General features: G+C 35.0%; 1 protein-coding gene across 1 annotated transcript in view; it reads right to left on the reverse strand.

Annotated features, from left to right (window-relative positions):
• The window catches only part of Mp (Multiplexin), a 71,148-nt gene that overhangs the window by 57,976 nt on the left and 766 nt on the right, over positions 1-12,406 (reverse strand).

Genomic DNA, 12,406 nt, shown 5'->3' on the forward strand with positions numbered 1-12,406 from the left:
TTGATTTTATGTTTCCAATTTGTTTTTTTTTTTTCAGATCCGAATGTGTGTATGTATATATGTGGAAGAGGAACCCCCTCCAGGCCATGTCTCTTACCCGGTTGACAAAGGGCGTCAAAAATTTCGCTGTCATTCGGCGTGTCGCATTGTCAATGTTTATTGCCCAATTTGTCGTTGTTTGTCGTTGTTTGATTTAAAAGGATTTGCATGCCAAATTTGAGTTTATTTGTTTTAGAATTTGTTTGCTTTTTTTCCAGCAACAACAACAGCAGCAGCAACGAAGCCCCCAAAAAATACAAGAGAAAAAAAGGTTAACACATGAAAAGACATCAACAAGTTTAAGGTGAGAAATAATTTACCAAGAGCTTTGCATAAATGATTCAGACAGACGAAGGAGGGGAGATGAAGCGAACGGAGGCGGCCCCGAATGGAAAATGTGAGTGAAACAAGTTGTTAAGTTGTTTTGCCACAACAGCAACGACGACAACAACAACATTCGATCTCTGAACATTAACCCACACACGATGGACCAACTGTTGCATCTCTCCCTGGGCTAGTCTTTCTTGGGTTTGCTTTGGCTGCTTCATTGGCCTTAACGTGAACGTTAAAAGCCAAAAACTGTAATTTGATAGTGCAGGCAATTCACATTGGCTAATAAATGCATCAAAGATAACAAAAACACACACACATTTTCATTTATTAAATATTAAAGATAATCCCGAAAATTGCCATTGACCGCCCCCCCAACCTTTTGGCCCACTAGACACAAGGGCAAATCAAAAGCCAATTCGATTGCAGATAAGCCAATGATTCATAAACTAAAACAATGATTCATGCAGTTAAATATACAAATACTTTATGTGAATTTTTAATCAATAGACCGTTTAAAATTGATAACAAACATCTGAAAAGATGTTTACAAAACATATATTATGCAATATCTAGATATTTTAGAAATCATTCACAAAAGTGTCATAAATAAACAATAATCATAATTTTGTATTATCACAAATACTCTTTTAATTTCGAAATTCCCCATATTGAAATTTGAGAACAATTGTTTTCTGTTTTTCTTCTGTTGATCTCGTCTAGAAACTAGGTTAATTGTTTTTTCTTTGCCTTCGTTTTGTTTTATAAAATTTGCTAAATAAAAATTATAAGACAAAGACGTCTGCTCACTGTAAATGGCACAAAACAAAAGGGAATAGCGAAAATAAAAAGCGAAAAGCAAACAAATCGAGCTAAAATGGTAAATGGCACAAAACTTTCCGTCGGAATCCGAAAATATCAGAGAAATATGCATATATACTAGAATATAAAGCAATAATTAGCTAGCTCCAACTCCATCATCAAATTTGTCCCCCTCCTCCTCCTCCTACTCCTCTTTTGCCTTCCCCCCTTTCGCTTCTCCAAACGCCAATTTTGAATATTCTCAAAGCGTCGAGTGGCTGCTGTTGTTACTTATATTGCACTTAGCCAAAGAGAAAAAGTTGAATCTTGCAGAAGGCAAGAGTGCGGGCAGATTGGTTAAGACATGTGCAACATGTTGTCGCAAGCCAAAATATAAAAAAAAAGAAAAACAGAAAAACAAACAAAAGCTGGGAGGATGAAAAAAAGTTCAATGAGTTGGCAGACTGAAAGACTTTGCGTGTCCCTTCATTTGCTTCAGCTTCAACTCCATCCTCCCGAATCGAACTTGATGAATGGGGTGTGCCACCAAGTCATCATCATCATCGCGTTCTTTATTGCTGTCATTATAAGGCTTTTTGCATTTATTTATAGCTTCTTGTTGCTGGCATGTCCACATTCATTTTGTTCCTTTACTTTTGTTTTCTTTTTTTTTTTTTTTTTTTTGGTGATTTTTTGATCAATGATCTCTAAAAACGCAAACTTCATCTCTCTCTTTTTTTAGAATGAGGGTAAGTGAACTCTTGGCAGAAGGCAATAAGGAAGGGGCAAAGTGTGTATTTCAAAGGATTCAAGGTTGGCTGAGCCGTCGACAGGGGGTGGAGGCCCCCACTCAGTTTCATGGAGTCATATCATCGCCAAGCGCAAAGTCGTCGTCTGGCTGGCAATTGGCCAAACACCAACAACAGAACACCAAAAAAATTGACCAAAAATTGTGACTCGAAATGGAGCAAAAGTTCAGAGATTTCTATTCCGTGATCATTACGATGAAGCAACTGACGAAAATTTTCATGGAAATACGCACACTGAAAGTCAACTGCAACATACACTTGGAGAAATTTGAAGCAAATGCATTTTGAAATAGAACTGGAACTATAACAATATATAAAAATCATTTAGTTTAGGTATGACTTTACAGTAAATAACTGCTAAAAAATAAATTCCTTTCCTCCTTCAATATAAAAGTTAACAAATTGTTTCTTTTTTTGCAGAAACACTACATATTTTAATTATCAATCAAAATGGAAATTAAATTAGGGGAATGACAACATTAGCAGCTTTTATTTTACATTTTCATCATATTCACTTTACTTTACTTCTCCTCCTCTCTCTATAAATAGCCAAAGAGTGAGAATTTCTGTATTTCAACACACTTGATCGCACGACAGCTGTCGTCCCCCCTCGTCTTCACCGCTGCTTACCCCAGTCGTCTGCTAGGACAGGAAATATAATTGCAATTGCTCCACCATGGCTAAGAGAGATGCTAATTGTTATGCCATCACTTGCCATCCATTCATCCATCCATTCCCTCCGCATTCTTCACCTCCTCAGCAGCGAGTCAACGAGTTGACCTTGGAGGAAAAAGCGGCAGCAGATGTAGGGCAAAAGGAAAAACGTGAAAACCAAAGGCAGCCGGGACCATCCATATTTGACTTGCCATTAACTTAACTGAACAACAAGAACAAATATAAATACAACAAAAAGAACTAAAAATGTATAAAAAAAAATCCGAGTCGAATTATTTGTTTATAAGGCAATAAAAACACACTCTCCCACCCGTACTTACACACACACACAGGGTTAGTGTATGCGAGGAGACTAATAGCAGTTTGCCGAAGTTTTTGCTGAATATGTATTAAAACCTTAATCAATTTTTAATCTCTCAAATTAATTTTCATTCTCCCATTTTTCTTCTGGTCAGCTACTCTGACCTTGGCCTGATGAAATTGTTGTCCTCCTTTTCGAAAACAAAATCAAACTTTTAGACAACCCCTCGTATGTCTATATACAATGCAAGCATGCATTGTTTCTAGGCGATGTTTTTTTTTCGCCTTTCTCTTATAAAAAACAAAAATCAAGATGAAAATAAAACAGAAACACGCACAAAAAACCAACGGAGAATTCAGTCGTTCAATTTTCAACTCGCATTCATCATGTGTTTAAACAGAGGCAAAGGCTATACGGCTCTATGGCTATATGGGGTTTCGGTCGGCGGGTATGGGTATATGTTTTTCGATTTTCGTTTGGCTTGTCTTTTTTTTTTTTTTTACAGCTGGCTGCGGTGGCGTATGCTTAATGTGTTGGCTGGCCAGCAGATAAATATATATGAGCGGCGCGCCATGTGTATGAATATTTATGGCCCTGACTGTTATCAGCAGAATTGCAGAATCCACTTGCTTCTCCTTCGTTGCACACACCTTCTATCGAAACACACACACACTCTCGCTCTCCCCCTCTCTTTCTGTCTCACAAACTCTGTATCTTTTACTGTCTGCTACTAGAAATTGACATGAATTTCATTTACTTCGCTACAGATGATTGCCAATCAAAATTGTCACCAAACAGCAAAAAGAAAAACCGAAATAAAACAAATACGAAGCGAAAATCTATTAACTCACCAAATAAATAAGGAAGGGGAAGCCCCGGCCTAAGAAGGCAGCATAAATAAACCAAATCAGAAAGGGAAGGAAATGACTGGACAGGACAGACCGGCAGACCGGCAGACTGGCAGACAGGGGGGCGGGGCAGGTGATGTGTAGAAGGATGTGTAGCAACTAGAATTCTCTATATACTATGTTAATATTCAATGAGTGTTTGGCTCCCCTCCCTCTGTCTCTCTTGGCTGCTTCAAAGGTTAAGTAGCTGATTCCAGGAGTGGGAGAGTGTGGGAAGTCAAGTTAAGGGCACACTTGACTGCCAAAGGCTCTTTAGAAGGACTCCTTCTTGAGCCGAAGCAGGAAATGGAAATGAAATGTTCGATTTTGATAAGTCACATATTTAGTCAAAGGTTTTTCTCTTTGGCTTTTTTCGACTCTTGTTCATTCTAATTGAAATCGGTTTGCCATTGCCATTGACTGCCTGCGCCTTGCCTGCCGCCTGACTCTTCTCTGACTAATCAAAACAACAATCGATGACGTGACCAGGCCAAACCAGAGATAGAGATAATCAAATGCTTGTGTAAATATATGGAAATACACACACTCACATGTATGTGTGTATGTATGTAAATAGTATAGTATGTTAAAGTTGTCTCGTCGTCTTAGCTATTTAGTTCATTGTCATATGCAAAGTCGTTCAAGTCGATTTGTTTACTTTACATATAAAAATACAACTCGAATTGCTCGACAATAGTTCCACATTTTAATTAATTATTCAATAAATACATAAATCTATTTTTTCATAATTATCACATCACTTGAAGATGTTGGCAAAATTCCACATACGCATACATATATACACACAAGATAAGAGACAAAGATGCCTGTAAAGCCTTTTCAGGCTCTTTACACAATTTAATGCCATTAAAATGTAAAATTTATGATGAGCACGTGAACCATGATGGGAATATATCACTTAACATTTTCACTCATTGCTATTTTCGTATATCAAAGAGAAACATTTCCATTTTAATTCTGAAGAAATAAGAAAAACACATATGTGCTATGTCAAAAAAAAAAAAAAAAAAAACAAAAAAACTAGAAGAATACATTTTTTGATATTTCACCAAAAACATTTTCAATAAATTATAGAAAGTTATGACTTTAAATATGGCAACAGAAACATTCGAAATAAATATGTACATATATGCATAGATTAGTTTCAGTTTCGACACAGACATTTGAAGAGTTTTGTGAGAGAGTGTGCCAAAAATTATAAAATTTCAAGTTCATGGACCTGTCTGTCTATAGATACAGCAAAAAGCTTCCGTTTCAATTCATTTCAGTTAGCCCCATGTCAAACTCATATGAAAACCTGATATAGAAAATCTGAAGAAATCTTAATGTATAAAAATTTTTGGGTTCATTCAAATAAACTCATAAATATCAGTGTTAAAATCCAAATTATACACATTAGCCATAATCCATAATCCATAATTGATATGTTTATGTTTATTGTCAATTTTGCAGAGTTTATAGACCGATTACAAAATAAGTTTTTCAATTTTTATTGAAAACTTACAATTTACGGATAGTCGAAACTCGTTTTCCATTAGCCAAAAGCAATCATTTTATATGGGAAACGAATTAAGGAAACATATCAGAAATGATAACCGAACTATATATACACTTATCAGTTGAATTGATTTTGTTTTTGCATTCATAAAGCTTTTGTTCTGACGTCCTAGACCAAAAAGAGGGAAAACCCAAAGAGACCATATCGACATCGTTTACGAATATTGATTAGGAATATAGGTAATATACACTTTACGGTTTCCCCTTTGGCTTTACAAACATCTTCAAAATTGAACCACTTCTCATATGCGAAAACGACACTGTAATCAAATATTTGGTTTACGTTACAGTGACTAAGCCCAAAATCAATTAACTATATATAATACTTCGCTTCCCCAATCAAAAGACAAAATTATTTACATTTGTGATTAATTAGGCTTACAAACACACACACACACATACATTTATGTTATCGCCGATTGATCTGTTGAGTTACATCTTCCATTTAGCTAACAAGTAAGCTTAGTCAGAGAAACTAGTTCTAGTTTCCACTTCTAGCTACAAGTTATGCCCCATTCCTCTTTGATTTAGTTACAAATCGTATGTAGATACGTGTTGCCCATTACGTCAAATTGATGTCTAATAAAAAAAAATAAAAAATTATAAAGCCCAAACTTGCATAAATTTTTTAACGCTACACAAACAGCTGGAGGACAACCACAATCGAATCCATTATATGTGTATAACGAAACCAGATCTCATATCATAAAGAAAAAATCTTTTTTCCAGTGGCCAAAACAAATTGAACATGATCAAGATTTATGCAGCTGACAATTTTCCACAAGTATTTAGTTGTAGGTCTGCATATATAAATGAATTTTGCATAACTTTTTGTTTTGGTTCCACAATTTTTTACCTGTCTATATCGATAGAGTAGGGAGCCTGCCAAGTTGGCATCAAATCGTATCACACACAATGCATGCCAATTAATTAAGACTTGGCACACTCGGTAGCTCAGTTATTTCTTTCTTTTTCTTTTTGTTTTTTTTTTTTTCGCCTCTGTCGCCAACGCCAAGTCTCATTTGGCTAATTGTCTGGGGGTCTGGGGGCTCTGGCTTGATTAAACTGGCCAGATTAAAAAATGCCAAAAAACCGAACGATCTGTTAGATGACAATATGAGATTGGGTAAAACGGGTTGCGCTTGCGCCTAAAAAGAGTGCCGCCAATTATTGTTAACACACGACGTTTATTATAGCCGCCGCGCCATGTGGGCGGAGCCAACACCAACCACGAAGCAGAGTGACGCCAGGTGACGGCGCTAAGTGTTTTGCATAAATTTATAATTGATATTATTAAGACGCTTTTCAATCGTTTTACCCACTCAATGAGCAAGGGCAATTAAAAGGCATGCTGACAGATCACTTATTAAAAGAGACAGACACAACAAACAACAAAAAGTTGATGAAATGATTAACAAAAACTATGCCAAAGTCTTCTCTTACTTCTTGCAAGTTAAATAATTTGAAATCGAGGAAAACTTTTGAGTTTATCTTACATCTTTCACAATCCATAGCCTTAGCTCTAAACTCTAGAGGAAACGTTGATTGCGAATGAATGAAATATTTAAGTATGCATTGTCTAATGAACTTTTGTTTTGCCAATTAATAATGTTCAATTAAAAGATTTTGATCTCTAGTTAAATGAAAACAGAAATTCTAATATCAAGTACAACCCAGTTTAATTGAGCTAAATATATTATGAATATAGACCGCTATAGTCCGCCACTATCTGACAGATAAAAAAGAAATGATTAAAGTTGAATAAGATGAGTTAAATCCTCTTTCGATATCGAAAATATATATTTCCTTATAAATAATTGAAAACGTGTTGTAACATAAAAAAAAAGCTGATCTTTAGGCTAACGCATAGATATACAAACTATTACACAAATGTTTCGCATAGTTTTGTTCCAATGTGCACATGACTTGGCAAGTTTATGGAACTCAGAGATTTGTTTCTATATTTTGTTGTTTTTATTTTGTTCTCCTTGTTATATTGAATTTTTATTGTGCATAAACATGACCCCAACCTGATCAGAGGAGACAATGGCCATTGTCCTCTCTCCACAAAGAATCATCATCATTATCATGATCATCACAAAAATGACAACAACAAAAACCAGAAAGATGGCAACTAAAGTGCGTAAACGTAATGCATAAAATGCATAAACAATAAATGCCAAATAATAAATTAATGTGTTGCAATTCCAAGGGCAGGTAGTTTTCTGTGTTCATTATGATCGTAATGATGACAACGAAGAGGATGATTATCACCACCATCATGACGATGCAGTTGGCTTGGCTGACTTGTTGTTGTTGCGTTTTGCGTGGGCTAAATGAAATAACGAAATTCTCTGAATTTTGGCCTGAACTTTTTCTGTCTCTGCGGGACTCGTATGAACTATGGATGTATGTATATGCTCATAAACATTCAAACATATATAAATATATGTTCGTTCATTGAACTCAAACTAACTCAATATTTGGCCAGATGTTTATTCAAACATTCAATTCAAAATTAGCATTAATACCTTTGAGGACTTCAATCGATGTGAATCGAACTAGATGCTGATATCTTAACGCATAATTATCCCGGTTATCCCATCTAAAGGAAGTTTTTATATTTTCTTTGATTAACAAATCTACATCAATTTCAATATCTAGGTGGGCGAATCTCAATCTCTATTTTGTTTTGGCATTCCCATTACCATTTCATGGTCAGCGCGTGAAAATCATTTAGATGGTAAAGATTATTATCAGAAATTCAAAGTGACTTTTGATTCAATTCGGAAGCCAAATTAAGTCGAAAAGGAACAATAGTCTCAAAGATACGTTAAATCGTATTTATTGACCAAGTTTACTAAATTGGAGTCAAAAACTCAAGAAGAATTGGTTTTGGCTTTATTCAATCTGTATACGAAACTGAATTTTCGATTAATTGGTCAAAATTTTGCCCTAAACCGCTTGATATATAATAATAATACATAATAAATTTCTTAGGTCTCTTGCACTTTGATCGTGGGAAAGGAGAAGTCGACTATTTATTTATGCACATAATTTTTATACAGTTTTATTCACTGATTGAAGCCCACCAAGTGGTTTTGGCCAAGTGTGTCTAATCTTTGAAAAGCCCGCATCTATGGGCCCCATCCATGGTAGCTGCAGTTCCGCTCGGCTCCGCCCACATACAGATAATTCACGCTAATACCGAAAAGCTGAATCTTGCTCAATCAATTTATATATGCAACATTTTAATCCCATCTTTCTCTTCTCGGCGATGCATTATGTATGTATAACCCAGCCAAAGCTGACTTTGCAAAACCCAAAATCAAATTTCAGTCATTCAGTTTAGGAGTTTATTTTGTTGATTGCATTTAATAATCAACATTACAAATTCTGGCCATCTACTTCGCTGCTTCTTAGTTTAAGTTGAGTTTAACCCGGGTTTTCCCCTCATATTTATATTTTTTTTGTATTAATAATGAAATGTGCATACGTTCACGTATGTCGAGTTAATCAGGCAACAAGTTGTACGAACATGTGCTTGCACACACACTCAAAGATACATATATATATTTGTGATGCCTGTTTTTGATTTTGTCTACAGCTGCTAACCATTCACAATCAGACACACTAAAACTATGTGCCTCATTGTGCACCCATTCGTGATATGAAGACTTGAGATCCCGTTCCGTTGCCTGCCACTTTTGCAATGGGTCTGCATTAAAGTTGTGTAAAAAATATATTTGCACTGTTCTAATTATGTGAAATATGATGAGAGTCAATTAGGATCGAAGCTTGCAAAACATTTTAAACTTTGAGAAACAAACAAATACCAATTTTTGTATTTTCATATTAAATATTTTACAGAGAAATCCTTTTTTTTAAGGAAATTCTTATGCATTCCTCATATTTTATGGAAAGACCTTCAGACCATTTATTAGTTCCATCTTTAGGATGTTTTGTATCAACCCACGTGGTGGAATTTTTCGATGATAGCTTCAATTTTTTGCTGTTCTAGAGTTTGGTGAGTCAGCCTCAGAGCTTATTACATGACAACATCCAAAGAATATGTCATACAGTAGAGTCCAGTAATTTGCATTTTTTTATTTTTGTTAAAAACGACTATACTTTATGTGACTCACAACAATTAGTAATATTTGCAATTTTGTGTTGTATGCTTTTTGATGTCTCTATTTAGGCTAGGCCGACCGACAGACCGACAGATCGACCGAACGACTCAATCCTTTGAAACCCCCCTAGCGAGGGTGGTGCTAAACAATTGGCATAGTTTTTTTTTTCGTTTGTTTGTTGGGTTGTCCTATGACAACATCAGTACCAGTTCCATATTCAGTTCCAGTTTCCTTCAACGGCAGCGGCAACGGGCTGCAATTTTTTGTTCTTTCGCTTGTTGGGCATATGTTTCATGTGCTTTTCCTGCCGCCGTCATGAATTAGCAACAACAACAGCGACAAAAAGAGAACTTTGTTGATTGTCAACCATGTCAGAGAAAACCTCACACACAGAACATTATACAAACATATACATATATACATTTCTATTTGTTGTTAAAACTTACTTTTGCTTCACTCTCGGTCTTATCTGAATGACTGAACTAAAGCATTTGCCATTTAATTAGAACTAAATGAAAAGTGGAGAGCTGCATAAAACCCGCATGGAAATTTAATGTCATCAACGACAAAAAACAAAATTAAGATGGAAAATTAATTCCGAAATGTAGGTATAAAGAACAAGATCAAAAGAAGAAAGTTTTTAACAAAATAATGAATTAAACAATCCCCCACATAAAAATACAAGCAAGTCTTAAAACGTTGTGGGCCAAATGTAATTCCAAATGTAATAGGAAGACTAATTTTGATGACAAATTTCAGTGCTGGATTTTTCCTGTTTTTTTTTTTTTTTAAATGATAAAGCCATCAAGAAACGCTTTTGGTTCCGATTTGATTGGAAAGGTCGACAAAGGCCATTTATATACCCTTCACTGATAGTCACTAAAATTGGACATATTAGGCCTGCATTAGTTGTTAGCGTTAGTTGTCTTAGTGAATGGCAATGTAAATAAACGATTTTTAATCTAGGAGAAAATTAGGCAAAAAATGTTAATTTAAGGATTAAAAAGATCCCACTGAAATATTCTTCTCTTTGGCCAAAGCAAGAACCTTATTAGTATATACATATAAATATACACATATTTCTGACTTGACAAGGTATACCAAAGTCGAGGCTTCATTTCAATGGTTTTACTCTAACCAAATGACTTAATAGATTCAATGAACTCTCTCTTTCTCTCTCTATAAATCATCATCATTCATTCATTAAAATGATGTTAATTAAAATATTATGAAATCTGAACTCAAAACACTTGTGTCTTCTGCTGCCTTCCACCTGTAGTTGTAGTTGTTTCTAGCATGCTATATTAAATGAAGAGCGATTTAATGTTATAGACATATAAAAACTCTGTGATAGAGTTTAAAACTATTAAAATAAACTAATTTTAAAACAGAATGCAATCTACATGCAGCAGAATTTGGGTTAAATTTTGATACCAGTTTGTAGAACCTTAGGAGAGATTGAAGTTGACTTTTAAGGGGAATAACAGATTGTTGTCCTACTCACAGACAGGATCCTTCAAGTCTAGCCAAGGCATGCACGGATATACTCATTAAAACATTATGTCTATAACTTTTGCTTCTCTCACTGAGCTTGTGAATGAATTCTGATCATCTGTGCAGCTAGCCAAGCCGCTCCTTCAGTGGCAAAATTTTAATTCAACGGAAATTGAATCTGACAGCGTCGGCGGAGGTGATGGCTGCAGCTGAAACATCGCCGATTAAGCAATATGCCAATGTTTTCCTACTAAACCATTAAGCAATTTGGCATTCACTTTTTGTGTGAATTATTTTGTGGAAAGGGCAATAACAATCAAATAAAACGTTCTGTCCATAAATGAAGACATTTTTAGAATTTGTTATTTGATATCAATATATCATACAATAATGCGCTAGAAGTAAATGAATGGCTTTGGATAGAATCAATGACATTTTTATAGAATCATATTTTGTAGAAAGCGATTGGAATTTTTAATTTTTCAATTCTTGAAAATCTTTGAGTAAAGCGATTTAATGTTTCATCTATTATTTAAATGGCATGTTTAACGAGGCAACAAAACAGATTAATTTCCCACCTAATGGCTTTGGTCTGGGGCTTGGTAGTGAAATTTAGATCACCGACTTAACTCTTACGCTTGTCCTCTCTGTTCTGCATCTATATAACAGAAGATGGATCTAATGCGAGTCTACTCTGATCTACGCACGATCCTTTGTGATATTATTATGGTCAAGATCAATATTCCTTATAAGAAAATTTATAATTTTGAACAAAAACCAAAATATTTGTATGAAAATTTCCAAGGTCCGTTGTAGGTTAAAGGGCAAAGCACTCAATGTGACGATTTTCGAAAGATTTCGAATCTATTCTGCTTCTGAAAACTTAGTTTTGAATAAAACTTCCCCAAAAGCCCTTGATTTTAATGCAATAATAAATAATTTATTTAAAGTTTTTGAATGGTGTGTTTTAAAGAGCTTCAGGTTAGGATTGCTTACATTCTTGATCCTTTAAGCTCCTTCCTTGCCCCTGCCAAGTCTATTAAATAAAGGCAAAGTCTTGGTTGCTGAGGTCTCCCATCATTATTTCTTTTTTTCTTCGCATATTTGTTTTAAAACCTACTTCTTAATCAGCTCAACAAATATGCTTAGTTCATTTGGCAGTTCGTTGTCGTTTGTCTCGACGGTCGATAATTTTTTTTTCTGTCTTTTGTTTTTTTTTTTTCGTATTTGTTTTGTTTGTTTTATAGTATTTTATTTGTCTATGGCCATGAATGAATGGAAAGTGATATGAGAGTGAGAGGGAAAGAGATAGACGGTCAACGACGAACGAAAACTATGCAAAAAAGGGCGTAAGGGGTT

The sequence above is a fragment of the Drosophila tropicalis genome, unplaced genomic scaffold (genome assembly GCF_018151085.1).
Source record: "Drosophila tropicalis isolate 14030-0801.00 unplaced genomic scaffold, ASM1815108v1 contig_694, whole genome shotgun sequence".
Lineage (NCBI taxonomy): Eukaryota > Metazoa > Arthropoda > Insecta > Diptera > Drosophilidae > Drosophila > Drosophila tropicalis.